The sequence below is a fragment of the Lutjanus erythropterus genome, chromosome 22 (assembly GCF_056507025.1).
Source record: "Lutjanus erythropterus isolate fLutEry1 chromosome 22, fLutEry1.hap2, whole genome shotgun sequence".
In the NCBI taxonomy this organism is placed as follows: Eukaryota; Metazoa; Chordata; class Actinopteri; order Lutjaniformes; family Lutjanidae; genus Lutjanus; species Lutjanus erythropterus.
In genome coordinates this window covers 29,707,374-29,726,532 of record NC_139338.1, presented here as the reverse complement: position 1 = coordinate 29,726,532, position 19,159 = coordinate 29,707,374, and the positions used below count along the sequence as shown (strand labels likewise).

General features: G+C 38.9%; 1 pseudogene; it reads right to left on the bottom strand.

Moving 5' to 3' along the window:
* Positions 1–2,177: 2,177 nt before the first annotated feature.
* LOC146307142 (uncharacterized) lies at positions 2,178–18,069 on the bottom strand (annotated as a pseudogene).
* Positions 18,070–19,159: the final 1,090 nt, after the last annotated feature.

The following is a 19,159-nucleotide window of genomic DNA, read 5'->3' as shown; positions in this document are numbered from 1 at the left end:
TTTATTGTGTCACAAAACATCTTTTACATGATGAGATAAATATGATGTAACACATTAAGTCAAATGATCAAAATAACACAAAATGTAACTTATACAGTAACTACAGTTATACTGTTACTGATCTGAAGGTATTGATCAAGTATTGATTATCTTCCTTCTGTTGATAAAAACAGATAAACAATGTTTCCTGTAAAATTACCTGATCACATGACTCTTTTATTCAATTACATAACAACAACATGCAAACAAATAAATGAATAAATAAAACAAACAAATACACAAAACAAAGAAACAAACAGAATAACAAAAATAAATAAAAAGAAAGAAACAAATAAACAAGTTAGATAGATAGATAGATAGATTGATAGATTGATAGATTGATAGATTGATTGATAGATTGACTGATTGATAGATAGATAGATTGATTGATAGATTGACTGATCTCTCTTTCCAGGTGTAGGAAAACCTGCGTCGGCCACAAAAAATCATGACAATGACGTGACATTGATCGTTTGTATTAATGTTCTTTCGAGTTGTTCTAACTGTGAGTAAAGTTTCTGGCTCATTTTTAGTTTTCTCACGTCTTCTTCTCTCTTCACACGTTCTTTTTCTTCACAGAGTCTGGAAATAATTCTCAGCTCTGCAGCTTGTTGCTGATCCATGAACAGTTTCTTCACTCAGTTTTCTCTGACCGAGGAGATCATGTGATCAGGCTTTCACACTGACTTTTACTTTGACGGTTTGAGCAGCTTAAAGATTTTCCACACACTGAGTTCAGCTTCCTGTCGCCCCCTGCAGGACGACTGGGTCAATTCAGTGAGAAGAGTTTAATGTGGATTTACTGCAGATTAAAGGGGGTGGGGTCAGGGGTGGGGGGGTGGGGTCAGGAGTGGGAGGGTGGGGGGGTAGAGAGGGCAGATTAGCAGGATTTAGATCAGGGTTCTTCTTGTTAAATGTTCCCTGATGTTCCTGAGGTGAGCTGCTGTGATTTTATTCACACCTGATCATCAAACTGTGGGACGTCTCCAACCACACACACACACACACACACACACACACACACACACACACACACACACACATACACACACACACACACATACACACACACACACACACATACACACACACACACACACACACACACACACACACACACACACACACATACACACACACACACACACACACACACATACACACACACACACACACACACACATACACACATACACACACACACACATACACACACACACACACATACACACACACACACATATACACACACACACATACACACACACACACACACATACACACACACACACACACACACACACATACACACACACACACACACATACACATACATACTCGTTTTCCTCCCTTACGAGGACCGGTCTAATTTTGGCCAATTGTGGGGTCCACCCTTTCCAGTGGTTCTACAGCTCTGTAAAAAATCAGGTAAGATAAAAAAAAAATCCCAAACAGAAATATCACTTGAAATTAAGAGAATTCAATACTTTTTTCTCCACACCAGTTTTTTTAGCTACTTGTGGGGCTCCATTTTTACCATTCCGAACTTGTGAGGTCCACTGCCACACACACACATTTGTTTCTAGTTTTTATATCTCAGCGTGGACCAACATTACTATCTGAAGATATTAATGGCTAAATGGTTTGTCACTGATTACCTAACTATCTAACTTACATCCTCTTCATCCTGGTACTAAAATAATGACCTCCTGCCCAGCACTTACCGAACCAAAGAGACTTTTCCAAATAAATTCTATTTAGTTCTTTCTAGGGCTAATCATCAGTAATAATTTACACAAAACACTGCATAAAATAAACTTAGGACATGCTTTGTTTTCAACGAGCGTGAACTTCTTTATATTTCAATTCCAAGAAAAAAGTTATGGCCAGACTACATCTGCATCAAGAAAAAAACAAACAAGAAAATGTGTCAGGCATCTTGACTGTCATAACCTCACATCAACATTGAGCTGAACAGTATAAAATTGTAAACACCACTTAAAATAAAAATGAGCAGCATTTTTCTTAACTAAATCTGCCTTTATAGACAAGAAAACAAAGGAATGAATACAGAACACATCTATTAACATCACCTTACTCTTATTCTAAGTTTCTGTGTTTGTGTGTGTGAAGTACTTTCATTGTATTTTTCTTCGAGAGGCAGAAATCCGATTTTTTATGTAATATTTTACTGCTCTCCAGTCTCTGTGTCTCAGGGCTTCGGGTTCTGCAGTGATGCAGCGCTCACAGTCCACCTTTCCTGGAACTTGGTTTGTAACAATGCATTTTCTTAAATGTCTCTCCACTGCAGCACATTCCTCTGGTGTCCAGGTTCTCTTGACTGCAGCTTGTTTACCTAAGTAGGCATAAAGAGAACGCCTTATATGTTTAACAAATTTAAATCTTAATTGGAACTGAAACCCTATTGGACTGTTCACATAGGTCATCTATTGCAGCACTGGCTTTGATAAGCCTACCTCTCTTTTTTGTAGATTTCCTCTGGTTTGGGGGATCCTCTGTGGAAGTACATTCTTGCAGGGATGTCACACTGACCTCTTCTTCCAATTCTTGTGGTTTCGGCATACTAGATCCTAAGTACAAAAAATAGGTTAGACAAATATGAAAGACAGATTGTGACAGCAATCCATTTGCAGTGATTAAGAGGATAGATTTGATAAAGTATTAGAATTTGTTGTAAGGCATATGTGTCTTGTCAAGATGAATGGGAAACACTTATATCCTCATTCTGCTTTATTCTTTTAAATCTTGTTGGTGTTGTAATGGTGACAGGTGGAGTGTCGTTTTGATTGTTCTGTGATTCAACCTGTTTTTTTCTTTTTCTAACCAGTTACTGGGTATGGTTAAACACAGGAGTGTTTGGCTCCTGTGGCTAGTCCCAACTAAACCTGTAAGACCAGGAGGAGGTGAGATTATCCAATATACAAAGGAGATAGTAATGCAGCTAAAAAGAGAATACCCATTTAAAACACTATGTTTTGATTTAATGATCGAATTATACAAAAACATGCAGACCTAATGGCAACTCAAGAGTAAAGAAGAAGCGAGCCACAAGTACTGTACAGGCTCAAAAAAGCCAGCAGTAAGCAAACATATCCACTGCTTCCCTTGATAAAGTTTGCCTGTGTGAGATTGCTGTGAAATAAACTTGAACTCCTGGCAAACCTAAGATATCAACATGGATACAAGGAAGAAAATTTCATCCGCATCACAGAGACTGTTGATGAGAGTTGATGATAAGTGGCGATACTGGAATGTGTTTAGATGGCTGTGAAGTACCTCTCAGACTAGACCAGGACTCTAAAACAGTGGTAAAACCATGGGGTGTGGTTATGTGTGTACATTAGGGGTGTAATGATTCACTCATGCATTTGATGCATCGGACTTTAATGTGTAAGATACGAGTGCATCGGTTCAGACGGCCTATATCGGTAAAAAAAATGAACATCAACATCGAACATCGGAAACAAATCGATGCAACACTCGCGTATCGATACATCTCATTAGGACGTGCATGTGTTTCATTTTTGGCATCAGGGAGCTGCTGCTGTAACTTTCCTCCCTCTTCTCTCTCCTCCTGTCCCTGCCTGCACCACTCTCACTGGATGCCTGCTGCTGCCATCACAAAAACAAGCGCTCCCTCCTCCCTCTCCTGTGTCTCCTCTTCATTTACTCAAAACAGACAGTGCTGAAAACAGCAACAGAAGTGACACTGTACCACGTCGCACCACCAAACTTTCATAACACTCAAGTGTAGAGCAAGTTTGTGCGTTCTAAGAAAGATGAGAAACGCTGCTGCAGGTCATTTATGTAAAACATGTCTGACAGCAGAGAACAGAGACACGAGTCTGACCACAGAGACGTCATGTCACTGTGAGAGCAGGTAACACTTCACTGTTCCTCCACAATAATCAAAACCACAGCACTCTGAATATGAAACACAGCAGCTCATCATCTTACTGCACAAATACTCACATTTTAAACAGTTTTAAAGTTTGTTCACAGATTATCATTTAGACTACAGGATCTCATTTACACATGAGACACTCTGTCTCTACTGTTACTATATTTAGTTTGTTTTTTGCAACTTTGCACTCTACAAATGCAGCATTAATTGAATCAAAATGTAAAGACTGACACACTGCATTGTCTTGTACTGCATCGTATCGTATCATGACAGAGCTGAATCGTATCGAACCAAATCATTGGAGATTTAAAGATTTATAAGACATATTGTATTGTTGAGCATGTATCGAGATACTTATCAAAATCGTCTCAGTCAGTGAGATACACACCCCTAGTGTACATGCATACAGTTTGGTGTAAAACAGTTGAAATTATTTTGTCATATTGCTCCTTAAACATTATACTGTTGTCCATATCCTTCAGACCTTGATATCTATCACAGACATTTAGTTATTATTGTTTACACACCACTCTCTGCCAACAGGAAGAGGAACCACTGAGACAGACAGCAAGGAGAAGGCCTCCTGCTTGTGATATAGGTCCCTGTACCAAAGAAAGGGCCACATCTAGTTTTGTGCCCATGTCTATCTCTATCTAAGGAATCTAAGGTATCAAAGGAAACAACTACTATTATGATTATTGTTGTTATTATTATTACTACACCACTACTGCTCCTAGGACTGTTGTAATAGTAAGTGTACATTTTAATCTTAGCAGTAAGTGTCATGTTGATGGTTGTCATATTTGTCTTTACAATACAAAAAAAGTTCCTTGTGGAAAATAAAAAATAAAGAAATTTCAATTGAATTGATTTGATAAGCCCACCTCTCCTTTTTGTGGATTTCCTCTGGTTTGGGGGATCCTCTGTGGAAGTACATTCTTGCAGGGATGTCACACTGACCTCTTCTTCCAATTCTTGTGGTTTCGGCATACTAGATCCTAAGTACAAAAAATAGGTTAGACAAATATGAAAGACAGATTGTGACAGCAATCCATTTGCAGTGATTAAGAGGATAGATTTGATAAAGTATTAGAATTTGTTGTAAGGCATATGTGTCTTGTCAAGATGAATGGGAAACACTTATATCCTCATTCTGCTTTATTCTTTTAAATCTTGTTGGTGTTGTAATGGTGACAGGTGGAGTGTCGTTTTGATTGTTCTGTGATTCAACCTGTTTTTTTCTTTTTCTAACCAGTTACTGGGTATGGTTAAACACAGGAGTGTTTGGCTCCTGTGGCTAGTCCCAACTAAACCTGTAAGACCAGGAGGAGGTGAGATTATCCAATATACAAAGGAGATAGTAATGCAGCTAAAAAGAGAATACCCATTTAAAACACTATGTTTTGATTTAATGATCGAATTATACAAAAACATGCAGACCTAATGGCAACTCAAGAGTAAAGAAGAAGCGAGCCACAAGTACTGTACAGGCTCAAAAAAGCCAGCAGTAAGCAAACATATCCACTGCTTCCCTTGATAAAGTTTGCCTGTGTGAGATTGCTGTGAAATAAACTTGAACTCCTGGCAAACCTAAGATATCAACATGGATACAAGGAAGAAAATTTCATCCGCATCACAGAGACTGTTGATGAGAGTTGATGATAAGTGGCGATACTGGAATGTGTTTAGATGGCTGTGGAGTACCTCTCAGACTAGACCAGGACTCTAAAACAGTGGTAAAACCATGGGGTGTGGTTATGTGTGTACATTAGGGGTGTAATGATTCACTCATGCATTTGATGCATCGGACTTTAATGTGTAAGATACGAGTGCATCGGTTCAGACGGCCTATATCGGTAAAAAAAATGAACATCAACATCGAACATCGGAAACAAATCGATGCAACACTCGCGTATCGATACATCTCATTAGGACGTGCATGTGTTTCATTTTTGGCATCAGGGAAGTGCTGCTGTAACTTTCCTCCCTCTTCTCTCTCCTCCTGTCCCTGCCTGCACCACTCTCACTGGATGCCTGCTGCTGCCATCACAAAAACAAGCGCTCCCTCCTCCCTCTCCTGTGTCTCCTCTTCATTTACTTAAAACAGACAGTGCTGAAAACAGCAACAGAAGTGACACTGTACCACGTCGCACCACCAAACTTTCATAACACTCAAGTGTAGAGCAAGTTTGTGCGTTCTAAGAAAGATGAGAAACGCTGCTGCAGGTCATTTATGTAAAACATGTCTGACAGCAGAGAACAGAGACACGAGTCTGACCACAGAGACGTCATGTCACTGTGAGAGCAGGTAACACTTCACTGTTCCTCCACAATAATCAAAACCACAGCACTCTGAATATGAAACACAGCAGCTCATCATCTTACTGCACAAATACTCACATTTTAAACAGTTTTAAAGTTTGTTCACAGATTATCATTTAGACTACAGGATCTCATTTACACATGAGACTCTCTGTCTCTACTGTTACTATATTTAGTTTGTTTTTTGCAACTTTGCACTCTACAAATGCAGCATTAATTGAATCAAAATGTAAAGACTGACACACTGCATTGTCTTGTACTGCATCGTATCGTATCATGACAGAGCTGAATCATATCGAACCAAATCATTGGAGATTTAAAGATTTATAAGACATATTGTATTGTTGAGCATGTATCGAGATACTTATCAAAATCGTCTCAGTCAGTGAGATACACACCCCTAGTGTACATGCATACAGTTTGGTGTAAAACAGTTGAAATTATTTTGTCATATTGCTCCTTAAACATTGAACTGTTGTCCATATCCTTCAGACCTTGATATCTATCACAGACATTTAGTTATTATTGTTTACACACCACTCTCTGCCAACAGGAAGAGGAACCACTGAGACAGACAGCAAGGAGAAGGCCTCCTGCTTGTGATATAGGTCCCTGTACCAAAGAAAGGGCCACATCTAGTTTTGTGCCCATGTCTATCTCTATCTAAGGAATCTAAGGTATCAAAGGAAACAACTACTATTATGATTATTGTTGTTATTATTATTACTACACCACTACTGCTCCTAGGACTGTTGTAATAGTAAGTGTACATTTTAATCTTAGCAGTAAGTGTCATGTTGATGGTTGTCATATTTGTCTTTACAATACAAAAAAAGTTCCTTGTGGAAAATAAAAAATAAAGAAATTTCAATTGAATTGATTTGATAAGCCCACCTCTCCTTTTTGTGGATTTCCTCTGGTTTGGGGGATCCTCTGTGGAAGTACATTCTTGCAGGGATGTCACACTGACCTCTTCTTCCGACTCTTGTGGTTCCGGCATACTAGATCCTAAGTACAAAAAATAGGTTATACAAATATGAAAGGCAGGTATATTCACTTAAAATATAAAGAACCTGCCAGTGAAGAATTGGGATTTTTATCATGCATATATTTTCTTGTCACTGTGACAGTAATCAATTTGCAGAAATTAGAAATATAGATTTTATAAAATAATAGAACGTAGTATATGCCATGGGTATCTCTTAAAAATAAACAACAACAGTTAAGAGTAATTTCATATTGTTTCTATAGATCTACAATATAGTGGTTGAGGGCACAGGCTGAAATCCCACCAATTCATGCAGAGCCACAGGAACACAGGTGCCACATCACCTGGAGATATTGCACACTACACCATTGCATAGGCAGCAAGTATAAAATATGGCAACCATAATTTGAACTAAAAGATTCTATAATCTTTTAGTTCAAAACCAAATATATGAGAGTCCTGAAGGTTGTGTGATAAAACGTCTACACTTGACATGTCACATTTCTCGCGTGTTTTCAGTAGTTAAAGTTTTCAAAAAACAGTTCCTAGCACTGTGGCATGTGGCGTATGCGCTTACTGCACATGCTCAAACTACACAGAGGAATCTCCTGTTTGCATTGTCCTATCTCAGTTGTTGGTAGCATGTAAATAAATATGTGAATAGCATGAACATTTGTCCTTTTCCTCCATTTCACAATTATGGCTTGGTGTGCTGTGCCAGAATGCAATTTAAACATAAATACAGGGAGTTCCTCTGTTAGGGCTTTAAGGTATTTGATTGTCTTGATAGGATCTTTCAGTTTTAACTCATACTTGCTGTATGTTCACGATAAGTATAGGCAACTGGACTTCTTAAAAAAGGTTGTGTTTGCCTGTCATCCAAGAGGCTTCTTCAGTTCTGACCAGCTGGTGGGGAGCTGCAGGTATATAAACAATATATAAGCAGTTCCCCACAAGCCAGTCAGAACTGAAGAAGCTTTTTGGATGAGAGACGAAACATCTTACCTTTTTTCCAGTCCAGTTGCCTAGGCTGAATTCGAACACATTCCATGACCTGGATGACTGAGCATCCTCACAAGCATACTCTGTGTTTTAGACTTGCCATCTATCACAACGGATGTGTGTGTGAGATACTCTCAAGCTGATGCACTACCACTGGTGCATTAGTCTGGTTCTGCATACAGGTATACAGGTAAAGTATGGACTGTCTAGCTCCCACTGTATAGTAGAACTATGGAAACAATATGAAAGTACTTATTTTTCCCCTTCCATTTAAGCACAGTGGTTTGTTAGTCAGGGCAAGAGGATGGCTTAGCAGTTAGTGGTTCTATCATTCTACCAGAAAGTCCCTAGTTCACAAGTATCCTTGAGTAATAAACTTAACCCCTACTCTGTAAGCTTTTTGTGTAAAAGCATATGCTAAATGGTTGTAATGTAATGTAGTCCCAATACACTTTTGAATCTTTGCTGAAACAGGTCAAAACTCTAATTACAGTTAAAGCATAACAAAGATATAAACACTGTCATGGAGGTTAAAGTTAGTGGGGAGTCCAAAGGCTTTTTTCTTTTAACTGGAAACCACTGTGAATTGACAATAATTCCCATTAATATGGAGTACCTGACAGTTTTCCATGGCTAAAAACATGACAAATACACCCCCCACTTAAAAAATTAATTGACCAATTGTGTGTTCCCAAAAATGGTCAGTAGGTGGAGAAACCTAAACAAAATGCACATGCAGTGGTCCTAATTATTCATAACCAATTAAAAACAATCACAAACACATACCTTCCATGTCCTCTTGTGAACATCCCTCCACATTGAGAGTCTCTAAAATAGTAATTGACAAGAGTATGAATGAGGTGGAAAGCTGAAATTCTTGTGATCAACCTCTGATAATCAATAGAACCTAAAAGTACTACATACACAGCAAGGCTTATAATATAAACAGATGAAATCAAATTGTGTAGGTATTGTCAAACTAACAACTATAAAGTCACCTTCTTCACCAGTATGTTAATTAAGGTCAAATACTTATATTCTTGGAGAGTCAGATTTATAGCCAGACAATTCCTTTTTTCACTTTTTCTTACATTAAAATATAATAGGACTTATACCGTTCAGATCAATGTGAATTTCATCCAGACTCTTCCCTTTATATTCTCCAAGCCGTCCCTGTTCCAATGCCAGGAGAACTTTGCTTATTTTGGCCAGCTGGAGGGTGCCCTCTGGAAGGCGGTAGTGCTTTCTGTGGACATCGATGTTATGCCCAAGGAAATCTGCCAGCTGGTCAAGTTCTGTAGTTTTGAGATTCAGAACGGTTGAGAGGGTAGCAATGTGTTTCCTGAGTTTTGTGGAGGTTAGTGCTTTGGGATTTTTGATATCATCACATTCGTTCACAAACTGCCTTATGCAGTCAGAGCCCCTGAGGTAGTGGACAGAATGTGGCAATGCAAACAAGAATCCATTTTCATTCAGTACTCCACATTCTTCTCGCTTCTCTATCAGAGTATCAAGTGATTCCTTCATGAGTGGGGTGAGGAGAACAGGAACTTTCCTTCCTCTCTTGCCTACTATGGTTACTCGGACGAAATGCTTGCAAAGCTTCTGCTCGAGTGCTGTAAGGGCGAGGTTAACGTCTTCATGTGTTTCTGATGTGTCTCTTGATAAGTATGCAGACAAGGGCATTCTGGATACTTCTCCTTCTCTCCGGCGGTTGAAAAGTATAACTTGTGCCAGGGTCACTTTAGCAAGGTCTCTCCAGTTTGAGGATGAAGCCTCTTCTTTCAGGGCATTCAAGTGTTCTTGCTGTTTGTCACACAAAAGAGAATGAAGATTTTGGACATCCTGTGTGAATGGTAGGAGTTGAGGTGCGTTCCACTTGGACTGGTCAAGTTGAGTTAATGCTTGGCTTGCGATGTCAAATTTCCAACTTTCTTGGTATAGCTGTGCAAACTCCTCAGCATTTTGAACAGTTTCTTTGTCTTTCAGCTTCAGTCCTTCAGACTTAATAAACATGGCCAAAGACAGCAAGCTGTGCCCAACTTTGCGAGCAAGAGATGGACATTCATATTGGCCAGTTTCATCACTGAAGCCAGCTAGGCATCTTGCAGCAGTGACAACATGGCCATAGTTTTCAGGTTTTATGAGGTCTTTGATAGTCTTCACAGGTATAACCTTTTTTGCTGTAAGTACCAGTCTGCCAAGTTCTCTCAGTTTTTGTCGAATATATTGATGTTGGCTGACTACTCTCTCATTCTTCCTGAACAGTCTGTAACCATACTCTAGGATGCAGTGGTCTTTCTTAATAGCAATTGCAATCTTGTCTTGATTCATATCATTTAAGAACTTCCAGTATGCATCACTAAATCCACTTGGAGCAGGTTCAGCAAAAGCACACAATGCTTGGACTCTTCTTTTACCTGGTTTGGAAGTCTTGTCCTGAGGCTTGAATTTGCAGAGCTGAAAATGTCGCCACATCACTCTTCTTGTGAACAAGCCATAGCAGTGCACACAATGCATAAATTCCTGTCCTTCAGTCTTTTTTTTTGGTTGCTTGCATGGGATAAGTTTTCCTCTCTGGCTCTCTAAAACTTCTACATTATGTTCGAAGTTCCCCTTATTTCGGATATACTCTAATTGCAGATGCCTTTCTTTTGAGTTCTTTGGAAAACTAAATGCTTTTGCAACATCAACCTTATCATTGTGTTTACGAAACAAGTGTCTTGACATTTTCTGAACTACCTGTCCACAATACAAGCAGTGATGTTTCTTGTTGTATTTTCTTGAACCATCCTCCTTCTTCAAAACTGGGTTGACAAAGACAGTTGCCTCCTCTTCAGAGGGATTTGAAACACTCGCCTCCATGTCAGTATGTGCCTGCACCATTTCCTCTTCATGCACATCATCTCTGATATCAGGAAAACTCTGTGTGGAATCATGGCTTGTTTCAAAGCTTCTGCTCTGACTGGACTTGAGTTGGCTCTGACTGGAAGACTTGACGCTGCTCTGACTGGTAGACTTGACGCTGCTCTGACTGGTAGACTTGACGCTGTTCTGACTGGAAGACTTGACGCTGCTCTGACTGGTAGACTTGACGCTGTTCTGACTGGTAGACTTGACGCTGCTCTGACTGGAAGACTTGAAGCTGCTCTGACTGGAAGACTTGCGTCTTCTCTGACTGTTAGATGTAATATGTAATTCCAAGCTGCTGTCACTGTCTGTGCCTTCGTCCTTGGGATTTGGAATATACTCCTCTTCGCTATCTACACTTGAGTCATCTGATCCTACAAGACTCATTTGAGTCTTTAGAAGACAAAAAAGACCTAAATTAACAACTCAACCTGCAGGTTACTAAGATAAGTAAGACCAAAACTGACTTCACTCTTAACTGTCTACTGCCTGTTGGAATGATGTACATTTACAGGGCTAAATGAAATTAAAAGTACTCCATCAAATTAGAAGGAATTACTGTTACGTTATGTTAGAGTAAGGGAAGTAACATTCAAGACTAGATGAATTTGTCAAATTTAGAGCAAGTCATAAAAACTACTATCTACATTATCTATATGTATCATTGGCACTACTTAGTGAACATGGTGTTGAGTTTGGTGGCTCTACCCTTTAAGTGATAACATGAAGGAGCAAAAAAGAAGCTTACTTGACGGCAACACTCTCTCCTTGGCCTTTGTGAAGCCATTTCAGACAGAGAAGTGGAAGGACCCTCTACACTGTCATCACTTGAATCGTAGAGAGCATCAGAAACATTTGGTACTCTATCCATCTGTAAAAAGGAAGTTATGTCAAGGTATGACTATCCATTTTTGTTCACATCCTATTAAAATCAATTGCGAAGGAATGATTTAGGAGGAAATGGCCTATGTACCAGTTATTGATATTAAAAGTGTTAGAGACATACCAGAATGCTTTTTGTCCTTCTCAACTTTGGAACAAGTTCATCATCTGATTGCAGACTCGAAGTGTCTTTTATAGGATCTTCTTTATCAGTTTCTTCCACTATACTCTCGGTGGAATCATACAGAGGATCAGAAAACTCTGGTGTTCTATCCATCTGCAAAAGGGAGTTGTGTCAAGGTATGGTAAGCCACTTTCATAGATGCTATGAAAATCAATGACAAGGGAAGGATTTTTGTATCACAGGTCTATTAATATTTTGCTGTGTAATAGATGTATCTGAGACACAGAAGAATGTTTTCTGTCCTCAGCTTTTGAACAACTTACATCACAGTGTGCAGACAGAGGTTGGTCTTTCAAACAGTCTTCATCAGTTTCATCAGTGTCAGGATAATCCACTAAGGAAAACCCTCTGACAGCACACACCTAAACACAAGTTACCAAAGTTAGATCACATTAAAACTGTTTCTGAAACAGCATGTAACTTGAAGACAAGTGCATGTGGTCTCTCCTAGAGGTCTCAAAGAGTGTTACAACAACCTCTGAAGTGCTGCAATGGATCACATTGAAAATACTATTGATAATAATTACTAAAATATGTCATCTCTCATGTGAATCGTGGTAATTCAACTATTTAGTGCAGAGTTAACATAAATAGTACATGAATTCAGTGTCAACATTACCTGTGTTTTAGCCTCATCACTCCTTGAATCTTCAGAGGAAGTCCGATCCATAGAGAATCCCTCCGTCTCTGCTGCCACAGCATCAGCCTGCTTGTCTGTCACCTGCAATTCACATAAAACATAAGAATTCATTGGCAGTTGATAATATTCAAGTTATGGGAGCATATCCATAAATGACAACAATTAGCTCACAAGAAAACCATGTCTGAAACAGCATATACATTAAAGCTAGGTGCATGGTATAGTCTTTTCTAGGAAGTGCAGTGGATTCTGTTCAAAATTCCCTTTGTAAACATGCAACAGTTCAGAAAGTATAAAATTACAGCTGTAATAACTTGAGTTTAAATATTGTAAGGTGTTGCTAAGTAGATGTAAAATCACTGACAGTCAGATCCAGACGAGAGGGCCCCATAAGGACTAAACTAGAAACATATATGTGTGTGTGATGTTGAGAACAGGGCTGATTTAACAAACATCTTTCAAGTCACCTCACACACATATGTTTCTAGTCTGGCCCTTGTGGGGCCCTCCCGTATGGATCTTGGTAATTCAACTATTTAGTGCAGAGTTAACATTAATAGTACATGAATTCAGTGTCAACATTACCTGTGTTTTAGCCCCATCACTCCTTGAATCTTCAGAGGAAGTCAGATCCATAGAGAATCCCTCCGTCTCTGCTGCCACAGCATCAGTCTGCTTGTCTGTCACCTGCAATTCAGATAAAACATAAGAATTCATTGGCAGTTGATAATATTCAAGTTATGGGAGCATATCCATAAATGACAACAATTAGCTCACAAGAAAACCATGTCTGAAACAGCATATACATTAAAGCTAGGTGCATGGTATAGTCTTTTCTAGGAAGTGCAGTGGATTCTGTTCAAAATTCCCTTTGTAAACATGCAACAGGTCAGAAAGTATAAAATTACAGCTGTAATAACTTGAGTTTAAATATTGTAAGGTGTTGCCAAGTAGACTTGCACCGATTAATCGGCAATGCTCGGAATCGGGCCGGTTTTCACGTGACTGGCCTTGACCGGTGACCGGCCGGTCAGCGTCACAAATCCGGTTCTGTGCCCGTCATTGTCACACACATGTTCTGCACGATGGTCACGTCATGCGTGCAGCAGACAAACTGACCGTGACGTCAACACAGTGCTGATAACAGCTACACACACTCAGACACGTCTGCTTGAAGCTGGTGTCAGAGACAGATTCCAAGAACAAGATAAAGAGAAGACAGACAGTCTACAACGAGACAGAGCAGCTGACAATGACGCAGAACAGCCGTAAACTCTCTCGCACTTCAGGCTAATGCTAGCAAGCTAGCAACAGACTGCTGTTCACAGAGGGACAGTTAAAATCTCACCTCCTGTTCTGGCTGAAGAATAAACAACCTGTGTTGATGTGTCTCCTCAAACATTTTCTCATCCAGACTCCTTTAACTTCTGTGTCTGTTTTTCTCACGGCAAAGTTTTACTTCAAACTGTTGCACCGCGTTAGTCTCCGGTTTGTTTACATCCGCTTCCACAAAAGATCACGTGAAATCGCGTCCCGCTAAATCCCGCGAGATGATCTCGCGAGATCACGTTCACCCAATTCACCCATTTCATTAAAAAATATAATAAGGCCTGGTTGTAATCTGGATGATTTTGGAGGTAGTATTAAATGAATATTTAATAGTCAGTGTCTTATTATGAACACATTTACAAGAAAAGTTGCAAAAATGTTTGTGAATGCTGTCAATTACAGTTCTTAGAAAGACTGAAAATCGGAACCGACCAAAATCGGAATCGGTAGGTCAGACCTCTCAAAAATCGGAAATCGGAATCGGCCAAGAAAGTTGAAATCGGTGCAAGTCTATTGCTAAGTTGATGTAAAATCACTGACAGTCGGATCCAGACGAGAGGGCCCCATAAGGACTAAACTAGAAACATATATGTGTGTGTGATGTTGAGAACAGGGCTGATTTGAAAAACATCTTTCAAGTCACCTCACACACATATGTTTCTAGTCTGGCCCTTGTGGGGCCCTCCCGTATGGATCTTGGTAATTCAACTATTTAGTGCAGAGTTAACATTAATAGTACATGAATTCAGTGTCAACATTACCTGTGTTTTAGCCTCATCACTCCTTGAATCTTCAGAGGAAGTCCGATCCATAGAGAATCCCTCCGTCTCTGCTGCCACAGCATCAGCCTGCTTGTCTGTCACCTGCAATTCAGATAAAACATAAGAATTCATTGGCAGTTGATAATATTCAAGTTATGGGAGCATATCCATAAATGACAACAATTAGCTCACAAGAAAACCATGTCTGAAACAGCATATACATTAAAGCTAGGTGCATGGTATAGTCTTTTCTAGGAAGTGCAGTAGATTCTGTTCAAAATTCCCTTTGTAAACATGCAACAGGTCAGAAAGTATAAAATTACAGCTGTAATAACTTGAGTTTAAATATTGTAAGGTGTTGCTAAGTAGATGTAAAATCACTGACAGTCAGATCCAGACGAGAGGGCCCCATAAGGACTAAACTAGAAACATATATGTGTGTGTGATGTTGAGAACAGGGCTGATTTAAGAAACATCTTTCAAGTCACCTCACACACATATGTTTCTAGTCTGGCCCTTGTGGGGCCCTCCCGTATGGATCTTGGTAATTCAACTATTTAGTGCAGAGTTAACATTAATAGTACATGAATTCAGTGTCAACATTACCTGTGTTTTAGCCTCATCACTCCTTGAATCTTCAGAGGAAGTCCGATCCATAGAGAATCCCTCCGTCTCTGCTGCCACAGCATCAGCCTGCTTGTCTGTCACCTGCAATTCACATAAAACATAAGAATTCATTGGCAGTTGATAATATTCAAGTTATGGGAGCATATCCATAAGTGACAACAATTAGCTCACAAGAAAACCATGTCTGAAACAGCATATACATTAAAGCTAGGTGCATGGTATAGTCTTTTCTAGGAAGTGCAGTGGATTCTGTTCAAAATTCCCTTTGTAAACATGCAACAGGTCAGAAAGTATAAAATTACAGCTGTAATAACTTGAGTTTAAATATTGTAAGGTGTTGCTAAGTAGATGTAAAATCACTGACAGTCAGATCCAGACGAGAGGGCCCCATAAGGACTAAACTAGAAACATATATGTGTGTGTGATGTTGAGAACAGGGCTGATTTAAGAAACATCTTTCAAGTCACCTCACACACATATGTTTCTAGTCTGGCCCTTGTGGGGCCCTCCCGTATGGATCTTGGTAATTCAACTATTTAGTGCAGAGTTAACATAAATAGTACATGAATTCAGTGTCAACATTACCTGTGTTTTAGCCTCATCACTCCTTGAATCTTCAGAGGAAGTCCGATCCATAGAGAATCCCTCCGTCTCTGCTGCCACAGCATCAGTCTGCTTGTCTGTCACCTGCAATTCACATAAAACATAAGAATTCATTGGCAGTTGATAATATTCAAGTTATGGGAGCATATCCATAAGTGACAACAATTAGCTCACAAGAAAACCATGTCTGAAACAGCATATACATTAAAGCTAGGTGCATGGTATAGTCTTTTCTAGGAAGTGCAGTGGATTCTGTTCAAAATTCCCTTTGTAAACATGCAACAGGTCAGAAAGTATAAAATTACAGCTGTAATAACTTGAGTTTAAATATTGTAAGGTGTTGCTAAGTAGATGTAAAATCACTGACAGTCAGATCCAGACGAGAGGGCCCCATAAGGACTAAACTAGAAACATATATGTGTGTGTGATTTTGAGAACAGGGCTGATTTAAGAAACATCTTTCAAGTCACCTCACACACATATGTTTCTAGTCTGGCCCTTGTGGGGCCCTCCCGTATGGATCTTGGTAATTCAACTATTTAGTGCAGAGTTAACATTAATAGTACATGAATTCAGTGTCAACATTACCTGTGTTTTAGCCTCATCACTCCTTGAATCTTCAGAGGAAGTCCGATCCATAGAGAATCCCTCCTTCTCTGCTGCCACAGCATCAGTCTGCTTGTCTGTCACCTGCAATTCACATAAAACATAAGAGCCAATACTGTAGCTATATATCTGAAAGATAACTAGCTGCACTTATTGGCACATTTTTGTAATATAATGCATCGGTGTATATTGTATATATTGTAAACAACTCACCTTTTGACGCCATGGCCACTTTGAATCACCATAGTTGTAATCTATTTCAGTTCCTACATCTATATTCTCCACAGCAAATAGGCACAAATGTGGCCTGTTGTTTACTACGATCTTCTTCATGACACAGTTTGGAGATTTGTGGTTGTCATTCACTAATCTTCCAAGGGATCCATCTTCTCTGGAAGCATCGATACTGGTAATAAGGTATAAGAAAATTGACCATTACACTTTGTACTACTAAAATATCAAATTACACCAAGTGTATATATCATCACATCTAACTGTGTAGTGTGATCCAGCCTGATCCAGATCAGAAGAGCTCTTATCATTAGCTACAGACTTCACTCATCAGCGTCAGATCAAGTTAAAAACAAAAACTGATTCACAGCATTAACTGCTGCAGACCACCTAGGATGTGTGATTACAAGATTATTCCTGTTTTCATTCATTCATTCATTTTAACTTTTATTTCCCTGATCTCTACAAAATATTTATCTTCATGTACTTACCACAAGTTACGTTTCTGCCATTCAAATTCAAACAGAAATGTACTCTCAATCTCTGAGTAGTGTCTTGACTGGCATTCTTCCACTGATAGGAGTTCACCCCTGTACTCCAAGACAAAAGCACCTGCTTCGATGGGCTGGGTAGCAAACACTCCTCTTCCTATGAAGGCACATAAGTTATTTACATTCATTCGTTACATTTGATTAGGAGATTGAGTCAACTTAACCTTTCCTCTTTGGAAATGACAATATAGTCTTGTAAAATTTTTCAACTACAAAGATAAGGATTAAAGGCAGTTCTCTGTCAACACATTTCTGTTTCTGACATATAGCCTAAATATTTATTCCTTATGTGTATGTAAATGAATAGTAGTGAGATATGCACTTGTGTGATATTCTGCCCTTAAAAGGACATCTTTGTACCTTTGTTATTATCAATAAATCGTTCCATAAACCCTTTCTTGTCCCTCGAAGACAAAATATATGAGGCTGCATCATCAACAGGCCGTATCCTTGTCCTCCTTTTGAACATTATGTTTCTGTGAAAATAATTTTAAAATCATTACACAAGCATCGAACATGAGAAACCAACCTCTCCCAACCTCAAACCTCTGAGGTCAAAGCTAAATTTTGCTGTTTTTGGGTTACTGGTAGTATAACCTCAGTCCTGTAATGCACAATCAAGTTACACATCTTTTTTTCCAGTGTAACCTGGGCTATCAGAATATGTATGCTGCAGTATCCCCTTAAAGTATAAATAATTATACGACCATAAGGACCACAAAGATAATAATAATAAAAATAATAATAAAAATTCAGATTCCTTTATTAATGCCCATGGAGGAAATTCATGATCTGCAGCAACTTAAGAATAAAAATAATATAGTAGAATAAATTAATAAAAAACTGTAAGTTCAGAGCATGAGAAAGACACTATATTAATTGTAATGTTCTTGTTATTGGGAGGAGACGGCCTGGGAGGAGAGCGTCCAAAACGTTCCGTCTTACTCAGTACACAGTTTTATCAGCCACTGACTGAAAGAGCCCAGCTGCCACAGTTCACCACGGAGGGGGTGAGAGGGATTGACCAGTATAACTCTGATCTTCTCCTTCACCATCCTCTCACCCACTGGCTCTAGACTGTCCAGCTCCAGACCCACCACAGAGTTGGCTCTCTTCACCAATAAAAATACTACTACTACTATTACTACTACTACTATTACTACTACTACTATTACTACTACTACTACTACTACTACTACTATTACTACTACTACTACTAATAATAATAATAATAATAATAATAATAATAATAATAACAATAATAATAAAATTGACATCAAATCTATTCAGATCACACAAACATGTAATGTACAAGATATTTGGCTTTTGGGAATCATTTTCAGCCTGAGAGTTTCATGCCTCAGTCAGCCCTCTTAAGTTCACAACCTATTATACTAGATATATACTGTATAAGTATAGCTCTACTATATTTTGCTTAGTCTGCTATACGTACTGTTTTTCAGTGTATTTTTCTAAAACACAATTTCAAATTCAGTGTAATTAATGGTAGCTTCAAAGCCTCCATTTATTTACACAGATAAGAAAATTGTGATGTGCTC